Source organism: Erpetoichthys calabaricus, chromosome 9 (genome assembly GCF_900747795.2).
Source record: "Erpetoichthys calabaricus chromosome 9, fErpCal1.3, whole genome shotgun sequence".
Lineage (NCBI taxonomy): Eukaryota > Metazoa > Chordata > Cladistia > Polypteriformes > Polypteridae > Erpetoichthys > Erpetoichthys calabaricus.
The window spans coordinates 67,672,702-67,691,335 of NC_041402.2; the positions used below are offsets into that span (position 1 = coordinate 67,672,702).

Consider the following 18,634-nt stretch of genomic DNA (forward strand, 5'->3'; position numbering starts at 1 on the left):
ACATAGACTTTGACAACAGTTCATGAAGGTGATTAATAGAAGACTGATTCTATTTTTGGAAATGTACTATGTGTTTATGTACTTTTATACTTTGATGATAGTATTTCCAATAATTTTAAAAGCCATATAAAACAGATTAAAGAAGCACTAGAAGCCATCTGCCGTAGTAATTTTTTTGGAAAACCAGAAAAAATATGACTTTCACAGGGGTTCAGCAATTTTTCAAGGATATGAACTTTACTGAATTGCTTAAACTATGGACAAGTATAAAGTAATGGCAATATTGAATAGTAAGGCCCTGAAAATGTTAAACATGTTCAACGATTTGTTAGGTTTTCTAATTTTCACTTTTGAATCTTTAAAAACTTTCCTCTAATTTTTAAATTTATTTAAACCTTTATGTCTGTTCCTATTCCTCACCATCTGGATGTTAATTTATGGTTTATTGAAGAAGTTCATGCTTCCATTATTTGAAGAATTTAAAAAATGTTAAATATTTTCTCAAAAGTTTAATCTCACCAATCATAATTATGAACTTTTTACAATCAAGTTGGCTTTGAAGAATGGAGAAATTTTCCAGAAGCAGCCCAACATCCTTTCATGTAAAATTTCAAATTCAGATATGAAGATTCAGAGAGCATTACTATCTACTACATTACCTGGTAACATATTCCATGTCTATGATGAACTGGCTCCCTGTCCAGGATTTGGTTCTGCTTTGTTCCCTATGCTAGTTGGGATAGGTTCCAGCACCCACTGCAATCCTGGTCTGGATTAAGTAGGCTAAAAAATAACATAATATATTCCATGTATCTGTGGATCTCTGTGTAAAGAGACAGCATTGTCAACATATTCCATACCTAGCTTCCATATGCACTCTTGTGTTGGACATGTGCAAGGAAAAACATTAATTGTACTAATGCATGCAAGCAGAGAATCACTACAATTATGAAATGGCTTCATAACCTCTAAAGCTTTTATTTGAACATCATCTCAAAGGTTTGTAAGGCATACTTAAGGAAAACTAAGGTGAAATCCTGTAAGACAATCAAACCACACTTTATTGTTCTCAGAAGCGATACTATTTTCAAAAGAGAAAATTGCAGTCCATTTCAGTTCTTAGTCTGCTGGCAAGAATCTGTCTTAGTCGAACAAAGACTAAACTCTGTGACCTATTAACTAAGCAGAAACACAATGCAGACTTAGCATGTAAGATAAAAATGGTACAAGTGCCAAGATACAAAAAAAGTGTGCTGTCTGAAAAAGAAGCAGCAATACCTATAGAGAGCATAGTTCCCAAGGGATGAAATTTATTTGAGCAGCAAAAAGAACAACTGGTATATCTGGGAAAATGTAATAAGACATTTTTCTTTTCATCCTGATATGAAAACAAGGCTTACATTTATGAAAAAAATAAAATTATTACTGTGGTATAAATAATCACATTCTTCCTTATACTATTCTGGATGTCCCTTCAGTTGCCAGCGGCAAAGAAGTAAATAAAATGTTTGAGATGGGTGTTATCAGAAAGTCTAAGAGTGAATGCCGGAGCTCAATCATCCTACTTTGGAAATAAGGACATTGTTTTATCATTGACTTCATAGAAATAAACTAAAATATTTAAATTTGATTCCTGTCAAATACTGGGAATCAACAAGTTTCTTGAGGACCAAAGCAAGGGACAATTGATAAATAATTTTAAAGTTCTTTCTCAGTTGCTGATGCTTGTTGAACTTCCTTTTACCCTTCATGGTGCTCCTGTAGTATCCCAATGTATTAGTGATCAAATTTTGAGATTGTTGTATTTTCGAAATATCTCAGATTAGCTAGAGTTGACATTCACTATCTAAATTAAATGAAAAAGTGGAAAACAGGCCATTTCAACAGATAAAGCAAAGGCAGACTAAAGAAGAAAGGTTTTAGAACAGCATAGTTATATTAGTGTGGGTTAGACCAGTATGAGTCTGTGTGTTTTGGGGAAATGTGTGATTTTACCTCACAATGGTCTGCCGAACAAACTTGGGTTTAACCCTGATACTGCCAGGGTTAGCTCTACCACTTTGCAACTCAACAATGGTAAAAAAAATCAAGCTCAAAAAATAATTTAAAAAAATTAATTAACTATAAGGTTCAATGTTCATTCAAAATTTGAAAGCACATATGATAGAACTTGCAAGATTATTGGAATGGGAGTAAATACAAGTTGAAACTACATGGAGTTTAAGGATGCTTGCTTTCACTGTTACTCCTGACTAGGCCTGAGAAAGTTAATGCATTCATTTTTGCAATTAATGTGGCTAGTATAATGCAATAAAAAATGTTACAAAGAAAGTAACATAACACCCAAGTAAAGCACAGTGTCTGTTTTTAGGCAAGATAGCTGCTGTAGACTTTTTGTAACCCAAAAAATCTCAAGGCACGATTCTACCAACTACAAAAATATTACAAGTTATACACTTGCTAACCTGTCCAGGACTCCGGCAGAAAAAGCAGCTCGGAGATTGCTGTCGCAGACACAGCACTTTGGATGCATTTTCCAGCTGCTTTGTTCCTTTGCCAACTCATACAGGCGGTTCTTTCTCTGCCTCACTCCACTGACCCCAGGTCAGAGCTACTCGTATGCCTACTGTCCCTCTGCTCAGCAAGAGTCACTGGCGAACACACACCAAGGCAGATGGACCCCGAACACGTCTCCTGGCTTCTAAAGTGCTCTCTAAGTACTGTGTCTGCAAAACAGCAAACAAGGAGCAGCTTTTATGTTGGCTTTTCCAGGTAGCCCAGTCATCCTCAGACAGGTCTCGACCACCTGAGGAGTGTTTTTCTCTCAGGTCAGGGGCACAACACTGTTATTTTGACAGTGCACCAGTTAAAAAACACTTGTGCAGATTATAATTATCAAGTGATTGATGATGACGAACAATTGAGGATGGTATATGTGAAGTTTTAACTCAAGTTTAAGTGTACAGTATGCCCATTTAGGAGATGCTTATACTTACGTTTAAATCAGTCTTTGGCAGTGCATTCAAAGTATACAGTCATTTTGTCTGTTTAGTTTTATTTTAACATGTCTGTGTTTTATATACTATGCCAATTTGAGAATTATTATTGTTGTTGCTGGATTATTGGCCATTTTTATGATGGGTTGGCACCTGTGTACATCATATTGTACAGGGATATCTACTCATTATGTCATTTTGTAAAATATTGTTAATTTATGGAATCTGTTTAAGTCTTGTAAGTTTCAACCATGTGTGGTTTGTTAAGAAAGGGTATAGATACAGTTGATGAAGCTGAATTTATACAAAAAAGTCAGGACAAATATAAATCAGTGGCCACACTTCAGATGGATGAGTGCCCTCTGCAGTGGTCATCAAAAACAACAGGGTCATGCCAGGCTAGCAAACATCACATGCAAGTACTTCTCATCACCTGCAAAGGCTGTTCTCCCTTTCAGGACACATCACCCAAAAAAAGAGAGTTGCTTTGTCTTCTGTTAATATAAACAGACTGGTATATCTGAGTAACTGTCTTAGTTTAAAAAAAGGAATAGGTCTGTTTATAAATGTTTTAAAAATTGTTTAAAACTTCCATTCATCCATCCATTATCCAACCCACTATATCCTAACTACAGGGTCACGGGGAGTCTGCTGGAGCCAATCCCAGCCAACACAGGGTGCAAGGCAGAAAACAAACCCCGGGCAGGGCGCCAGCCCACTGCAGGGCACACACACACACACACGCACACCAAGCACACACTAGGGACAATTTAGGATCACCAACGCACCTAACCTGCATATCTTTGGACTGTGGGAGGAAACCAGAGTACACAGAGGAAACCCATGTAGACACAGGGAGAACATGCAAACTCCACGCAGGGTGGACCCGGGAAGCAAACCCTGGTCTCCTAACTGCGAGGCAGCAGCGCTACCACAGTACCACCAAGCCGCCCCGTTTAAAATTTCCATTTTACACATTTTTTCCTATTGCAAAGACTGAGTTGTTGAGGGATTGAATTGTTTAAAAAATTCAAATGGCATGTTTACACAGTTTAACACAATTTATTTATTGTTACTTTTGTAGGTTCTTATAATGCCCTTGTTTTCTTACTGCCATCCTTTAAACTTGCCTTTTAGGAAGGCATTCAAATTCAGGTTGTACTTGATTAAGTAGTATTTTGTTAAAAGTTCAGTTTTCAGTTCATTGTTAAAGTTTAAATTATGCTACCTAAATTTTTTTTAAATAAACCTGTGTTGATTCTACATTATTTTATTGTTACTTTTGTAGGTTCTTATAATGCCCTTGTTTTCTTACTGCCATCCTTTAAACTTGCCTTTTAGGAAGGCATTCAAATTCAGGTTGTACTTGATTAAGTAGTATTTTGTTAAAAGTTCAGTTTTCAGTTCATTGTTAAAGTTTAAATTATGCTACCTAAATTTTTTTTAAATAAACTTGTGTTGATTCTACATTATTTTTGTGATTCAGTGTTTATTTACTTCATGATTTAAGTACTTATTTATGATTTTAATCTATGATTTTAATCATATGTTTTAATGTTAGATGTGAGTAATCACAATTAATTACATATAATGATGTGATTAATAATTAATTTTATTTATCAATTCCAAGCCCTATTCTTAACATTTCCAAACATGATAATCACTAAAATGCTGCAATATACTGGGGAGAAATTGAAAATAAGAAGTAAATGTACACCTTGAAGGCAAGAGGCAAGAAAGAGAGGCAACATTACAGTATTGTTGGTTGAAGAGAGTATCAAACATTGTGAAACAGTCTTTCATATTTAGGTTTGCTAATTTCACTTAAAAGATGAGAATAAGATTAGAAATGCAGTGGCCAAATATTGCATGTCTTTAAAAATATAAAAGAGCTCTTAATTAAACTCCTAAGAAAGGATCTTCAGGAGAAAATCTAAAGGACTGTGCTGTAGAATTCATGTTATAATGATCAACTCAATTCAGGTTATTTTTATACAGCACTCTTCATTACATGCAAGCTCCTAGCACAGTAAAACGTTCATTGGTAAATGTAATTATAAACTTTAGATATTACTAAGGAAGACAAATGAGTTCCAAGCAGATTAGCATAAATGGAAATAAACAATATCTACCCATTAACATTACTGTTGAACTACAGCAAGTTGACAATAGAAGAAACAAAATAAAAGCTCCAGTCAGGAATAACTTTGGAAAAAATAAACATCTTAGGGGGTTCACAGTCAATTATAAAAGTAAAGTCAAATGACAAACTCAGACACAGTCACAGCCTTGGAGACTTTGGCCCACTGGCTGCCTATCCCTCCTGGGTATTCTACAGGATAGTCTGGGCTGATGTATGACAATAGAATCTCTACATCCTTTAATTCCAAGGCTCTCAATATCTCTCAAGTCTTTCCTTGGACAGCAAAACAGCTTGGAAGTAGAACAATGGCACTAGGTGCCAAACCAGGGGCCTCATGTATAACGCCGTGCGTAGAACTCACACTATAACATGGCGTAAGCACAAAAGCGGGAATGTGCGTACGCACAGAAAAATCCAGATGCAGGAATCTGTGCGTACGCAAACTTTCACGTTCTTCCACTACATAAATGCCGATCAGCATGAAAAGTAACGCATGTGCACGCGCCTTCTGTCCTGCCCCAACTCCTCCCAGAATTATGCCTCTTTGAATATGCAAATCGATATAAATAGCCTTCTGTGAAAAGACAATGGGAAAAGCACGGGGGAAAATATAAGAATTTCAGCGAATACCAAGTGGAGGCAAAGGAAAAACGTACTATTTGTTGGTTTAAACAGTGGTATAATCAACAAAAAAAAGTTGATCGAGTGACATAGTGTCGGAGAAACTCGAAAGCTCAAGTTCACAAAGTCGCACAGTGCCCGAAATAAAAAAGAAATCACATATCAAAGTCGGCGTGAAAAGGCGACTCTCAGCGGACCGTCTGAGTGTCATATGAAAGCTTATTAGGGTACAGAGAAAAAAAATAGGCACACAGTGGGAAAAAAGCACGAAATGTCAACTTTAATCTCGAAATTTCCACTTTAATCACGTAGTTTATTTTGTCATTAAAGTAGAACATCATAAACTTCATCTTAAAATCGTTTATTTTACTAGTTTCTCAAGTAGCACGTTAAATGCTTTGTTCTGTGTTTGATCTTCTATGTGCTCTATGTGTGTGAATCACTACGTGCTTCCGTTCTTTCTTTTTCTCCGACAGGACACAGAATCCATTACATTCATGATATTACAGCTCTATGAATAATTAAAATACTGAGATGTATACGTGATATCTTTTTCATGATGACAGGAATGAAAGCATGTTATTAAACATGGGAACACGGTAGCGCAGTGATTGTTCATATCTCACGCAAGAGGCTTGCTGAGCCATGTGCGACCTTCGATGAAATAATTTATTACAGAAGTACTGTCTCTTTCAAACATACTAACCTCCAATTCCTGACCTTAGTTTTCTTTCTCCAAATACCTAATCGCCACACAATCAGCTCTGTAATAGATGTTAAGCCATCTGCAAGCTTAGAACGCCGATTCTTCAAAACTTTTAAGGAACATTGAAATATCTTCGTAGTACATGTTTTATTATTCTATCCGTCTATCCTTCCAGTGTCGCGTCAGCACCAGCAATAATACAGCGCAAGGCAGGAGCTATCCCTGAGCTAGCGCTGCCGTACCGTGTCCTCACATGTTTAATTATTAACAATACAGATTATTTAAATGAAATTAAAGTTTTATCTGTATACTATAAGCAACATATTTTGCTGCATTTCATCATAAAAATTATATCGTCATCATACGCGCTTTATAAAGTGGTGCAGGTTGTGCAATATTATAACTGTAGTGCAAGTTTACAGTGGGGTAATTGTACTTATAAGTACAAACAGTTCTACAAGGAGCACTTGATGGACTGATTGAGTGCGTTTATAGTTCTTGGGATGAAACTGTTTCTGAAACGCGAGGTCCGTACAGGAATGGCTTTGATGCATTGTGTTTGAGGTAGTGTGTGCTTGAAACTGTATACTGATAATTCTCTTTCCGATCAGCTGCTGCTGTGATTCCCCACTCAGATACAGTGATATAAATACTCTGAGTGGTGCAGTGAGAGTAATATGGAAAAAGATGATCTGCTGTGGCAACCCTTAACGGGAGAAGCTGATAGAAGAAGAAGATGCAGTGAGCGTAACAATGCTAAAGCAGTTATGGTATTTGGAATACTATGGCTATTCCCTGGACCATTATATTGCTACAGGTTAATTACAATCAGATGCATTACACTAATAAACAATATGCAGTTAATTTCAGTGTGTTTATAAAGCCGCGTCAGGAATGTGGGTCTAAGAAAGAAACAGAGACCACACAGGAACAGCAGCACTGCTTTGACGCTGGGTGCCGCCAATCTGCAAAACCGAGCGGAGAAATTGCATACGCCAAGGTATGAGGTACCGTGGAAATGTGCGTGGCTTTACACCAAGTTTAGGTTTTATACATCGCGATTTGAGCGTGGAAACGTTCGTACGCAACATTTCTGTGCGTACGGACTGTTTATACATGAGGCCCCAGGACACAGAGAAGTGAAACAGAATAGATGAGGGTTAGTAATGGTTCAGAATTATCATATTACTTAATTTTTTATTTATACACATGACTAAGAAACAGATATCAGAACAAAACATGTCTTATATAAGCAAGCAGATTGTTCCACAGCTTAGGTGGTCCTGCAGTTAAAAGCAATTCTTCCACTGTTGTTTTATTGACCCTTGCAATTTTTAGCAGGTTAGCCTCATGACAGCTTAATGCTCTGGCTAGTGTGTAATGATAGTTCAAATAGGTCAGCAGGGTTTTAGACATTTAAGGCTTTTTATGGAGGAAGGAGGGTTTTTAAATTAGCCCTAAGCTTAACTGGAAGCCAATGTGAAGACTTAAGAACTGGAGTTATGTGTTTGTACTTTTTAGTTCTTGTAATGATTCCTGCAATAGCATTTTAAATTAAAACTAAAAGCTGCATACAAAATGGTTTAAACAGCCTGTGAATAACACACAGCAGTAGTATATCCTACTAATAATAGATGCATACATTAAATTCTCAGTATCCTCCATCAACACCCTAGACCAGGGGTATCAAACTCAAGTACACAGTGGGCCAAAATTAAAAACTTGAACAAAGTCGTGGGCCAACCTTGAAATTTATTGAAAAAATGGCTATAATTGAGGAAGTTTTTCCTTCTCATCAGATATAACAATGAACCTTTTCTTATGGAAACAAACTTAAGCTTTGCTTAAACATTGAACCTGGAAAAAGCAAAGCTTAATATTATAAAGACATGTGAAATCAAATGTCAAATAAAAGACATTTGTGGCATTAATTTCTTAAATAAAATGTAAAAAAATATGTTATGCCTCTTTCTCAATTTGAAGCCTTCTGAGTTACATTTCAATGGTAATCTTTTTTTCACAGGCTAACAATAATAATAATAATTTCCTTCAATGAAAATCCAACCATTCAAGTCCATGCCTTGAAGTAGTAAGGAAAAGTGCATAAAGAAAACATTCATTCAAGCTCAGTTTGCTACATTCTGATCTACTCTGATACACACTGGTCCAAGCCAGATACCTGGCATCTCTACTTGGATGCTAGTTCATCAATGTTTGGGGTCAGGCTCTGAGCTGAGGAAATCCTCAGGATTGAGTGAAGGTGTTCATCAGTGAGACGACTCCTGTGTGATGTTTTGTTCATCTTCATCAAGGAGAATAGTTGCTGACACAGCTATGTGCTGCCGAACATAGAGAGCATTTGAGCAACTTGGGTATGGTGCTGAGGCATTGTATCAGGAATGTAACGTGGAAACTGTGCAGCGCCCACAGCGTCTTACTTTGACTTCAGCGTGTCAGTACACTGGAGTTCAATCAGCTTCATTTGGAGATTAGTTGGTGCGCTTTCCACGTCAACTGCAGACGGATTACTAAGCAGTTCAAACCTACATTTCTGCAAACTGTGCACTTAGGAACACGGCGGTAGATATCTTCGTTTTTATGGTTTGGCAGCAAGGAAAATGGTTTCCTTGCAGCATCTGAGTTTCCCACAGGCAAATGTTGTTTTAAAAGCCCTCACTGCAGCGTACATGTCTGTGATGACACGGTCCCGCCCCTGAAGCTGCAGTTTCAGCACATCAAGATTGCTCGTGATGTCACAGAGAAATGCCAGCTCAGAGAAAAACTCTTTATCCCGGAGCTCTGCTGTGTCTTTCCCTTTGCTTTCTAGAAACTGACAAATGCCATGAGATGCCCCACAACAGGGATACTGGGCAGCAGCTAAAGAAGAATAACAGGTAGGATGGTGCTCTGTTTAGTCACTGAGACAATATTACTGCCATATTTTTTATTTTCTCCAGTTAAGATGAAGACTATCCCTTTTAAAAAAATCCAGACCTTTCCAAAAAACATAATTATTAGCAAACACTATACTTTAATTTTCACACCAAGGGCCTCATGTATTTCGCCATGTGTAGAATTCACAATAAAACATGGCGTATGGACAAAACAGGAAATGTGCGTATGTACAAAACAATTTAAATGCATAAAACTGTGTGCTAGAAAAGTTCTTTCCCTTTATAAATACCAATTAATGTGAATTTTAAGATATAAGCATGCACATATAGCCCCACCCCGATTTCTCACAGAATTACGCCTATTTGAATATGCAACTAAATATAAATAGCCTCTTCTGTTTAGTGTTTTGTTAAAAGACAATTGCAAAAGCATATGTAAAAAAGAAAAATTTCAACAAATGCGAAATGGAGGTCCTGCTCAGTGAAGTGGAAGCAAGGAAAAACATACTATTTGGTGGCTTAAGCAGTGGTATAAATAAGAAAAGGAAATTGATGGAATGGTACAGCATGGCAGAGGCACTCAAAAGTTCAACTTTAGAAATTGCACAGTGCTCAAAATAAAAAAGAAGTGGTCAGATATCAAAGTTTCCGTGAAAAGGTGAGTCGAAGCCCACTGACTGAAAAGAAGGTCTATGTTTAGATTAAAGTCGAAATGTCAACTTTATCTCGAAATTTCCACTTTAATCTCTTAGTTTACATTGTCATTAAAGTAGAACATTGTAAAAATCTTACAATGGAAATAATTTGCTGGAGTTTCTCAGACCCCATCATAACTAAAGTAGCATGTTCGTATTCTAAGCAGTTAGCATTCTAAATATTCCTCGACCCAGTCGTTAATGACCATGTGCTTCTTAAACGGGCTTTCTCTTACCCCGACAGAAACGCGCAGGCATTGATCACCACACAGAATACATTACATTTCAGCTCTCTGAACAGAATTCTCTTTTACAATACTAAGATGTAGACTTGATATCATTTTTACAATGAAATGCATTAAAGCATGTATTAGATATGTGGGGGCATGGTGGCACAGCAGTAGTGATGAGCCGTCGCCCTGTCCAGGGATTGTTCCTGCCTCATGTACGATGCTTACTGGGATGGGCATGACCTTGGATGGAATAAGTTTTTGCAAAGACAAAGAGTAGATGCCAAAAGTACCAATTCCTGTCCTTCCATTTTCTTTCTCTACGTAACCAATCACCACACAATAAGCATCTGTAATAAATGTAAAACCAGCTGAAAGCTCAGAACGCAGATTCTTCAAAACTTTTAAAGAACATTGAAAAAACTTTGTCATACATGTTTAATTATTCCATCAATCTATCCAGGGTTGCACCAGTCCCAGCAAGCATCGAACATGAGGCAGAAGCCAGTCATCATCATCTGTAAATACATGCTCTCTTCTGATTCTTCCATTTGTGATGTCTTCTAACAATGCTAAAGCAGATATGGTAGCTGGAACAGTTTGGCATTCCATGCGCACGGAATGATTAAAATCAAGTGAATTAAATTTGTAAATGATATGCAATAAATTTTTTGTATTTGATAATGCTTGAATTATGGATGTGAATCTAAAAGAGAAAGGGAAACAACACAGAAACTGTAGCACTGCTTTGACGATTGGTGCTGCCTGTTTGCAAAACTAAGCAGAAACATGCATACACATGGTGTGAGGCTGCCGTGAAAATATGTGTGGCTTTACACCAAGTATAGTTTTTATACATCTCAAAGTGAGTGTGGAAATGGGCATACGCAACATTTTTGTGTATATGCACCATTTATACATGAGGCCCTAGGTCTCTAACCAATAGTGAGGGAAACTTAATCTGCTATACACCACATTCTCTTTATCTAATCTTGATAGGGGCCGGATACAATGAAGCACCAAAAATTTTCTTTTAGATTTAGTGCACAAAGATATGGAGTTCCTCTTTATTATGTCATATTGATGTAAAGCAATGGATACATCAAAAAGAAATGGATATATCATAGTTGACCAGGAAATCCAACTTAGCCCCAAAGTCAGATAGATTTAGCCTTCAGAGATATTTTACAGTAACTGTTGGGTTGACATAGTTTGGACTTCTATGGAATCACCATTTACGAGCACTTTCTTGTTATCAGCCTAAACAGATCTTTTGGAAACGAATTGTTGACCTGAATGCCAGAAAAAAATTTTTTGATTTCTTAGACCTCTGTCTCACTTTTACCTACTCATCATGTTGCTGAACTAGTGCTTCTGATTTTGGTCATGCACTGACTACGGTACAGCATGGGGAGACTAAAGTTGAATATGAAATATCTGACTTATCTAAACAAACAGAGTTAATCCAGTTTTTGGCTTGCCTATTGGGTTCCTAATGTGATCCTTCAAACCATGTATTTTTCCCCACCAACTCTAAGGTTACTGAACATATTTCCCAGGTGGAGCTATGTGTGCTTTTGGCAGGAAAATCTAAGGTGTACATAATGCAGGAACACAACATATAAATGTGCCCTCTACAAGCTTAGAACATATTGAATTTGTGTTTAATGCTGAGTTCATCATTAACTGTTTGTGTTGTCAGTGATTTCAGAAATGCCATTCTTGCTGTAAAGCTCTGGTTGGCTTCCAAGACATTCATGTTCAGGTTTTCAGCATCAGCTAGACAATCAACTTCACTATGCTAATTCCTTGCCTATTCTTTTGGATGCTGTTTTATGATTTTGTTTTTCACTCAGTGTGAATTAGTTTTCCACTCCAGGTAAGTTAACACATAATCTACTCTGCTACTGCTAAAAATCCATTTGTCCATAGATGAAAATGAATCACTTAACCACTTGTACTTTTCTCTCACCTACTTGCAGGTCACCTTAATATAGTTAGAGGTTTGATCATCTTTCACAAGAAAAAACAACATTGAGTAAAGAAGAAAAAAGCATGTCAGAAGTACTCACACTATATAAACGGGAGAACAAACTGATAAGATGTGTCTTTCAAACAGTAGGTAAAGACAAAATTATTTGATGGTTTGGGTGCATTCCAAAGAATGGAATTACATTGAGTTAAGATTGGAATGTAAGGATATACAAAACTAAGTACAATGTTCTTAAGCAGGAAGAAACACTATAATAATAATTATGGTAATATGAATACATATGCACTATTGCCCATAATGTATAATATATACTGGCAGCACAAAGTTGTAGACAAGAAGCGGCCCAGATAGGGCAATTCAGATTGAACCAACTTACTACTCAGTCATAGAAGGCCAGCTGAACAACATGAGTTAACTAAATAGACTTGTCTTTGACAGGAAACAGGAGATGCAAAAGAAAGACCATTATGACACATCTTGAACAGGTAAGCTATATTCCAGTAGGATAATAATGTGTTTGGAAATGAACCCTGATCCTGTAGGATGTGAGGCAGAAGAGCAAACAGTTGTGCCATTGAGCTTCTCTACATAGTTAATAAACTATTTAAACATTTTCTGTATTTCACATAAAAGTTTTAATAAAAGAGCAAAAAGACATTTTTCACATATTTAGTGTGATGTCAAAAAAATAAAAATTCTTGTTTTTACTAAATGTTGAAAAGTATAAAGTAATTCTGCTGAATATAGACTCATTTATTCCCTACTTGGTTTTTCTAATTAGGAAAACGCTAAAAAGAATAACAAAAAAGTGGAACAAGTTACAAAAAGGGCAGGATATAATCTATACACGACTATGAATACTAACTATTAAAGAAAATGTGGAACTGCTGTGCTGTAATTGCCACATTCAATTTTAAAAGCCTATAACCTGAAGCTGTGGCTTGAAAGGAAAATTAAATGCATTTTCTTCAATAATGTGGACATCCAGCAGTTAAAAATTGCTTTCAGAGGAAGTCTGAAATCATACAGATTAAAGTGCCGTGCATTTACTTCACAGGATGTAGGTTTCATTTCAGAAGAAAGCACTGCTTTCCTGAACAAGGTCAGATTGACGAATCTTCACGTTAAGTGCCTTGCTCTGTTAAAACAGTATTTTGAAAGCATTTTTCAGATATGACCTTGATGGAATATTACTTATTTATTTATTATGTCATTGATTGTGGGCATTATGGCTATCCTCTCTTTAATATTATTAAACAAGTAATTTAACAAAGCAGATGGTTTATGCCCACCAAGAAGAAAGGTAACTAAGTTTTTTCAAAAAGAGAAAGGAAAAAGAACTGTAGATACACAGGATGAAATCTAAAAGGTTAAAGGTCAACAAAATGTCTTTCATCTCATTGGAATATTGCCCTAAAGATTGAATGCATAATACTGCAATGGCTTAGAAAAATTAAAGAAAAAGAGACACCCTTTTAAAGGGTGCTATTCACTAGAAGAAACATTGATATATAAAAATATCATCTCCAAATTCTTGAGCAGCTCTTCATCTAATATCCACTTATTCTGTTTTACAGTTGTAAGTGGTCAGAGCCTATCCTGGATGCATCAGGTTCAGCGCAAGAACCATCTAAGGACAGCCCAAGTCTGGGCAAACTCACTCATATTCACAGTCATCCATTGCATGTTACTTCACTTTTGATCTGATTTTCTTAGAGAGGATTCTAGTGGAGACATGCCAAGCTAAAAAGAACAGGTAACTACTACCCTCAGCAACAGTCTCCATCTCAGTGATAAAGTTCACAGTCTAAATTTAAAATCTTTGAATGTGGGATGAAGCTCCTGAATACACAGATACAAACTGTGAACTACATAAAGACTGAGCCCAGACTCAGAATTTTGGGACAACAGCACTAACCCCTGCATCACTATGTCTTTCTTTTTTAAACACGTTCTGTGACATTTTCATAGGGCATTATTGGATGTTCTTTAAATTAAATATGTCATGTCATTTTCTAACCCACTTAATTCAGACAGGGGTCATGGAGGAGTTGCTGAAGCCTGTCCCAACTTGGATAGAGGACAAGGCAAGAAGAAATCCTGGACAGGGCACCAGCCCCATCACAGGGCGAAGACATACACTCACATGCCAAACACACCCTAGGACCAATTCAGCATTGCCAAATCACCTAAATTGCCTATCTTTGGACAGTGGGAGGAAAAGCACGCAGACACAAGGAGAATGTGCAAACTCCATGCAAGTACGACCTGGTATTACAAACCCTGGTCTCCTTACTGTGAGGCAGTAGTGCTACTACTGTGCTACCCTTAAATGAAATATATCTCTCTATTATAATAAAAAAATTCCTGGGAGACGAGACTTTTTATCCTGCGGTGAGATGTAATCTTTTGAAGAAAGACACTTTCAGGTCCCGTGAGACGAGACTTTGTACCAAGAGATGTAACCACGCCCAGGTCCAGAAATAAAAGACAAAGAGTAGATGACAAAGTAGAATGTCATAAAGAATTCAAAAACGTTGGCGCAATTCACATGCAGAGCAGATTAGAGATAATGGAAGTACGAACACTCAAAAATCTCAAAAAAAATGATAGTAAAGATCGCATTAGCACAAAACAAATGGAAATTGTTACTCCGTGAAATAACGGAACAATGAAAAGAGATCGAATATATTGTTCGGATTTATACTTTAATTCCGAGACTTGTAGATTGTCTAATTCATGTTGCCATCAGGAAAAAGTAGTGTTTCTTCCCAATAAAGAGGCGTATCTGCAAGAATTAAAAGATTGGTTGTTTTGGTGAAAGTGAAATGAGAGAAAACTTCAAGCCCAGCGAGACAAGACTTTATGCAAAGAGATTTGGAAAAGTCCTGCCCACATCTAAAACATTTACAGCCATGCACACGGTTCAATCATTTCTCATTTGTGTGAATGCTATTGTCAGACACAGTTCGTGTAGAAAGAAAGAAACGATATTCACTCACGGGCAGTTATACGTTGCGTTGTCATGATGTAATTCCAAACACGGAATCAAAATTCATTGCGATATTGACGAAAAGGTAAAAGCGAAAAGAGATCGAATATATAGACATAGGTGATATGACAGAAGTATGTAGATATTGTTTGGCTTTAAACATTAAGTTGGAGACTTGTGGATCGTGTAATTCGTGTTGCCATCAGGGAAAAGTAGTGTTTCTTCCCAATGAAGAGGCCTATCCACGAGAATTTAAAGTTTTGTTATTTGCGAGCGGCAGAGACATGAAGTTGATGGCGCGTAGCGCAGACATGGGGGTTGATGAGCGAAGCGAGCATTGGGCGAAGCCCCCAAGTATTATATAAAATAATGGTAAACACAAACTTAACTTAATTACAGAAATTCTTGTTGAAACACTATATGCAACCATTCCTCAATGATAAATACATAAACAAGAAACTGATCTTTTTTCAAAGAAGATAAAATCCTGACATCATTATATATTTATAGTTTTTCAGACCCTACATAATAAGCCGCTCCACTTTAATTCAGTAAATATGGGAATATATACATCTCTAAGTAACTGTTTTTACAATAAGTAATAAAGCTAGAAACAGAGGTAGTGCTATCAGTCAGTGCCCTTAACTGGTTTCATTCATGTGGTTGTGATACATTTAAGGACCTCCAGTCCAAGATACTGTACATAGTAACAACTTCTGGATATTCCAACCACTTGTGTGCTGAGACTGAGAGCATCTGAGACAGAAAATAAGTAGTTGTCATAGAGAGTGTAAAGCTGAATCAAAGGTGTAATTCTTATGCCACTGATGCATGTTTTCTCTCTATAACCATTCATTGTCACATTCTAACCCCTTTGCTATTAACTCTATTTGGCACCTCAGATTATGTTTTGTGCCTTTTTTATTATGTAGCTGTCACACAATTGGTCCTTTTATACACTGTTTGTGGTTTTAATTTATGCTGATGGTACTTATTAGCATCTCTTCAGAAGAATTCAAGTTCAGTACCATGCCAGTCCCCGTAATTAGAACCCCTGCTGTCAAGAGATTACCAAGGTAAGATCTCCATCAAGTTGTCAGAGGACTGGTTACTGTGCTATAGAAAACTATACACCAGTGAAAAAGCACCACCTCTGCATGCCTGCATTGAAACACAGGGTCTAATTGAAGGTGATACATCTCACTTCTATACCCAGTGTTTATAAGGTCATCCAAGAAGGCATCTAGAAAGGAAGGAAGAGAAAGTGCCTGTGCATGCAAGAGAACCGCATGCAAGTGGTAGATATGTCTAAACAATTACCTGAAGAAAAAGTATAACCCAGGAGAGGTCAGACCTCCAGACTGAAAGGTAGCATGAAAAAGTCATTAGTCAGAGATATCTGGGACCTTGTTGCCCATTTCAGGGTCAGGCCACAGAATACCAGCAAGAAACCAACTCTTCTTCTCTAATGCATGGGCTCTAAAAAGGCAGCATGTGATCCTTAATTATGAAGACTGCGATTGTATTGTCCCTTAAGAAAATTGGCTGAATGTAGGGTACCTTGAGGCTGGCCACTAAGGAGTTGTGTTGTGAGGGCATCTTTGAACCTGTGTTCTTTAAAGGTGAAGGTGCACAGAGATGCTAGTTGACAAAAAAGTAAGTTCTAGTCTTGTGTCACTGTATCCAAAGTACACTACACCTGTGCTCTGAAAGTTATCCTAGAAGGGTGTTTAAAGTTAAAGGCTGACTGACAGAAGAAAGAGGCTATTGACAAAAGGGAGGTAAGAAATAAAGATGGACGAGTGGATAAAAAAGTAAGTTCTAGTCTTGTGTCACTGTATCCAAAGTACACTACACCTGTGCTCTGAAAGTTATCCTGGAAGGGTGTTTAAAGTTAAAGGCTGACTGACAGAAGAAAGAGGCTATTGACAAAAGGGAGGTAAGAAATAAAGATGGACAAGTGGATAAGGTACCTAATCTGATAGAAGCTATTTGTAATCAAATACAATGGTGAAAGTGGAGATTTTTGTTCCCTTTGTCATGTCAATTTTAGTGGTTTACCTTTGTATGTGCCTTGCTATTTAATGAACTAACCCATCTGCATTATTGTGTATGTGGAGATAAACCAAGAGGGTAAACACCTTTTTAAATGCCTCATAATTTTAAATGACAAATGAACACTACTTTGTAACACAACATCATAATAAATCTAAAATATGAGCCCACCTATTGCTCACTAGCTCTTACATGTCCTCTTATGTACACTTGACTGTGTAACATTTCATCTTGACTCCAGTAGTTATACAGTGATAGCTAAAACTGCTCTTTAGTTTAATTAATAACATTATCATATTGGCATATAAACTTTTTATGGCTGTAGTGTTGAACAAAAATGTAATTGATAATATTTTACTGTAGTTCTATGACATTGCTTTGAGTCATTGTTGACCAGTATTGGAATTTTGGAATAATTAAATTTTTTGTTTCCTCTGAAATGTATTTTTATTATTGCTTACTGGTTTTTATGCTGCATTGTTCATGTCATTCTGTTGCATCACATTTTGTGTCAGTGAATATTTTCCCGTTGCTATGGTGCCATTGCTCATGTATTGACTGATTACATGTCATAAGCTATCTTATTTAAGGGCTAGTGATTGTGGAATTTCCTCATTTGAACTTAATATTAAAATAAAAGAAAGGCTATATAACTGTATATATATATATATAAATAAAGCATGATTTTGTTTAAGAATTAAGCACAAAAGTTTTCTCTTTCTTGGCTGTGATTTGTGTTCTGTTTCAAAAGTTCTAACATTTCAGCATTTGTGTTCAGTTCCCTGAAAACTATGAATTAAAATATTAACCATTAAGCCATTAACCTTTTGTCCTTTGATTGGACTTGCCAATTTCCTACTTGGACATAATACTTTCTATGAAGATATCACATTTATGGTAGTTTAATATTCTCAGGCCACTGGCCGATGGGTCATTAATATCTCAGCCAAGCTTCACTCCACCATGCCTGCTGTGCTGGAAGCCAGTAATTGAACATGAAGGTGCTACATCCAGTTTTTGTATGGTGGGGTGTACATACATAAAACATAAAATGTTTTTTCCAAAATAAAAATTCAATTTGCAGCAGTTCCAGGTTCTCCTAATGTAATTAGAGCAATTTACTTTTTAACCATAAGCAGTTACATTTTATTAACACACAAGTCATCTGTACTGTCAAGATGAGACTGATAAACATCATGACACGGTGACCTCTGTCAACCTGTGATTCATTTATTTTGAGGCAAAGTAGCTTTGGCAGACATGATGACACTTAATGCGATGGCTGCCTTCTTGGTAAGGTAACTGGTTG

General features: G+C 36.7%; 1 protein-coding gene across 2 annotated transcripts in view; it reads right to left on the reverse strand.

The window, feature by feature from the left end:
* The window catches only part of si:ch211-186j3.6 (neural-cadherin), a 631,675-nt gene that overhangs the window by 427,350 nt on the left and 185,691 nt on the right, over positions 1 to 18,634 (reverse strand). The gene's annotated exons all lie outside the window — the stretch shown is intronic.